Raw genomic sequence first — 4,376 nt, 5'->3', positions numbered from 1 at the left:
GGTGCGACCAGCCGGTAGAAGTCGGGGCCCTTTGGGTATGGCGCAGTCCCTCATGCAGGCACTGCCCAACACAGAGAGGTCCACCCGGTGCAAGCCACGTGCATGGCATTGGCTTGAAGAGGAAGCAATCGTCCGCAAGGGAGAGTCTCAGATTGACTGTGCGGTTGTCATAAGGGTGATCAAGGGCTCAGCTTAAGAGGTGCACATGAACAAGGAAACCAGAGTGTGTGGCCAAGAGAACAGTAGGTCTTCCCATGTCACACATGTCCCATTACCTTCTGCACCCAGAAGGTCCCAGGTTTCATCCCTGGCAGCATCTCCTCATGCAACCCTGGAGAGGCACGGCCTGCCAGTGTAGGCAATACTGCACAAGATCGATTAAGGGTCTGACTCAATATACAGCAGCTTCATATGTCCTCTTTTCTTCCCTCTAACATGAAATAAAGCCAAACTTCCACCCTAGATGTCTGCATCTTTATCTCTAATTCCTTAGTCTTGCAGATTCATACTCAAAGTTTTCTTTTCATGGATTAAATCAAATGGCTTTGCCTCCAGTTGATGTTTTTCTTGGTGAGCACCTCTTAAAGCACATTCAGAGAAACCTTATCTTTCACCAGCTAAGCTTATCTTTCACCAGCTTCTCAGCACCATGGACAGATCCTTCTTTGCCATCAAAGAAGGCAAGATGGACAAGACACCTTGCATGGACTCTCATTACCACCATGCATCGGCCCAACACAAACAGTTGCCTGTCCTAGGACTTTTCCAGTTGTCTTCCTTTCTCCTGAAGACCAGAAAACAAAAGTAAACATGAATTCCTTACAATCCAGGATTTGCGGGTGCTAAATCTGTATCTGCTCATTAGATAAGCATTTCAAATGAAGAGTTTTGGTGAGGTAAGGGGATGGCAGGAAAGTGAGAGTGGCTGAAATCCAGACTAACACTATGCGCACCAAATAGCATGCACACCACAATGGGAAAGGGGTGGTTTTCATCAATCCCCTTTGAGAGGAGAGGTGGCCTTGTGGTAGCAAGCATGACTTGTCCCCTTAGCTAAGTAAGGTCCACCCTGGTTGCATATGAATGGGAGACTAGAAGTGAGAGCTCTGTAAGATCTTCCCCTCAGGTGATAGAGCCGCTCTGAGAAGAGCAGAAGGTTCCAGGTTCCCTCCCTGGCAGCATCTCCAAGGTGGGGCTGAGAGAGACTCCTGACTGCAACCTTGGAGAAGCCGCTGCCAGTCTGAGTAGACAATACTGAGCTAGATAGACCAAGGGTCTGACTCAGTATATGGCAGCTTCCTAAGTTCCCTGCAGCCCTCCATGCCTCCCAAAAATATGCCCCTGAAAGTTGCAGGCCCTTCAGAGACATATTTCAGGGTGGCAGAGAGGATTACAAAAGGCAAGGGAGGAAGGTAAAATCACCCCTCCCTGTTGCACATGTGAAATGCTATTCAGCACACAAGAGATTAGTTTGGATGTCAGCCATAGAATTGCCTTCCTAAAATACATTGGAAAGACCTACTATTGGCAACTGAAGAATGCAAACTTGAACAAAACCATAAAAGATATCTCAGAAAATACTGTAATAAACCATCAGTAGCAATAAAACTAAGTTAAAGTAGCCGTGAAAACTTGAAATAAAAATATATTTAGAATTTGTGTAAAAACAGGAAGGGAGGGAGCCTGTTGGAGTTCCTTACAGGGAATTCTACTGTTGTGGTGTCTCCACAAAGAAGGCCCTGTTATCTGCCAAACAAATCTCCAGTAAGAACAGGCCAGAGAGCAGGGCTTGTGATGTGGATCTTGGGAGCTGTACAGATTCCCAGGAGCAAATTTCCTAGTGATGTTAAGACACCTTGTGGATCCTGATGGCTGGAAAAGTGGCAAGTAAGTCTTTGTGATGAATTAAAAAAAAAAAAAAAGACCTGCTAAGGAACTCCGAGCAGTCTCTAGCAAGTAGAGCTCTTGCTTCTCTGTGGCTTGGACAAGTTCTTGCAAAGTTCTGGGGTTTGGGCAGCAGCAGTTTGGGGGCTTCCGCGGCTCACAGCAGCCCCCGGTCCATCCCCTTCAGCCCCACATTCCAAAGCAAAGTCAGCTCCTCCGGTTGTGATGGCTCTTCTGGCTACTCACACTGCTGAGTGAAAGATGGGGGCCCTTGGGTTGGTGTGGTTGCCTGCTCGAGCTCTCTGCCGTGCCCAGGATCATCTCATGCAAGGGATGTGGGCCAGTCCTGCCAGCGAAGAAACTCAAAGGGGGACGTGGGGAGGGGAGGAGGAAGTTCCTTCCCCAGGAGAACAGCCCTTGGTGACAGGAAGAAGCCCCAACTTACCTGCAAAAGGACCAGCCCCTCCGCAACCTTAAGCGACACACCGAGAGGAACACCAGAGGAGCCGGGTGTGCTGCAAGTGAGCACGGCAGGCTTATTCCACCTGATCCTCTCACTGAACTCTAAATAGCATCCAGGGACTTTCTGAGTCAATTCACAAGGAGGAGGAAAAGGAGGAGGAGGAGGAGGGTGGTGGCCCAGTATGACCTTCAGGAGTAGATCAGCATGCAGGAGATTATGTGGGAGGCTGTCAGCAGGGGACAAGCTCTTCTGATGCCCCAGGAAGGGGAGGTCGCTTCAAGACAATGCCATGCTTGGGAAGGGAGCTGGATGGGGGTGGAAGTGACGCGTCTTCCTCCTCCCTTTCTGATTGGCTGTGGGCAGCTTTGGGCTGGGTCCTCACAGAGACATTTCCAGGAAAACACACACCATCCCTGGTTTTTCCCCTAGTCGGCACTCTGGTCACCCCCTCCCCAAAGTGGCATCAGAGAGCTGGAAAAGGGGCTGAAAAGAAAAGGGCCACCCAGAGGATCAGGCTGGGCTGTGGCCTCTTCCCAACAAGGAGGGGATGAAACACTGGGGGCTTTTTAGGTGAGAGAAAAGGTGGCCAGGGGGTAACAGGATACAAGCGTGCGGAATAATGAACTGGGTGGGGGACGTGGCTAGGGAGAGATTCTTTGCTCTCTCTTGTATATCGGCAAAACTGGGGGCTGCCTGATGAAAAGGAGGGCCAGGAGAGAGGAAAGGAAGTCATCAGGTCATGAGACTGTAGAGCTGGAAGGGTCTTCAGAGGTCCTCTGCTTCAGCCTCCTGCTCGGTGCCACCCACAGGTCCTTCTTGACACCGTGCAGAATGCAGATAGAGCATATGATGCCACTGGCTTTGCATGGTTTGAAAGGGGATGAAATAAATTCACAGAGGAGGAGAGGCCTCTTGGCAGCTCTTAGTTCTGTGGGCTACAGGAACCTCTATGTTCAAAAAAAGCCACTTTCTAAAAACCTGGTGTGGGGGACATATGAATGCTATTCAGACATTATGTTGAACACTCTCATACAATGCGTGTACAGCAAGGCTGCCCAAATTTGGCCCTCCTGCAGATGCTGGCCTCCAGCTCCCCTAATCCCTGACAATTGGTCACTGTGGCTAGGGATTATGGGAGTTGTAGTCCAAAAACAGCTGGGGGGCAAAGTTGAGCAGGCCTGGTGTACAGGGTACACAGGTAGAGATCTAGGTACAGTTTTCACATATCATCTTGAACACAGGTACAGTAACATACTTCCTATCTGTGACTGTGCATTTAAGGGACCTGTACCACCTTAAGCAGCACAGCAGGGAAATGCTTGAATAACAAGCAGAAGGTTGCTGGTTCGGATCCCTGCTGGTACTATATTGGGCAGCAGTGATATAGGAAGATGCTGAAAGGCATCATCTCATACTGTGTGGGAGGAGGCAATGGTCAACCCCTCCTGGATTCTACCAAAGACAACCACAGGGCTCTGTGGGTGCCAGGAGTCAACACTGACTTGACGACACACTTTACTTTACTTACCTAGGCTCACTTTTAAAATAAAGGCAGGTCCAGTCACCCACATACAAACACGTACAAGTATAGAGACATCAGTATCCTTGTGCCATGTGATATCATCTGAAGAGGGCTCTTCGTGGAAGAGGACCCTTGCCTTCATGCTCTGCTATTGACTCCCCAGAAGCCGCCCCAAGCAGCGGAGTGCTGGAGAGGCAGGAGAGGACCGTATAAACCAACCATCTCCAGTCCCGTCCCGTGCATTCACAATGATGCATCCTGGGTCCCCAGACTTCTTCAGACCCTCTTCTGCTGTGCTGGGGGATTCACAAATGAAAAGAGGGGCTCACGTTCTCCCCCAAGAAATGTAGACGGGTAAGAAAGGCACCCACACTGCAGTGGGGCTCTTCAAAGGCTGCTGCCGAGGTAGGCTGTGCTGTGCCTACGAAGGGCTGTGCAATCACAGCTGTAAGGTGACTCCCATTTTCCCCAATGAGAGTCATAAGAACATAAGAACAGCCCTGCTGG

The sequence above is a fragment of the Hemicordylus capensis genome, chromosome 1, assembly GCF_027244095.1.
Source record: "Hemicordylus capensis ecotype Gifberg chromosome 1, rHemCap1.1.pri, whole genome shotgun sequence".
NCBI classification, from domain to species: domain Eukaryota; kingdom Metazoa; phylum Chordata; class Lepidosauria; order Squamata; family Cordylidae; genus Hemicordylus; species Hemicordylus capensis.
The sequence above is the reverse complement of the archived record's forward strand: the minus strand, read 5'-3'. Positions refer to the sequence as shown.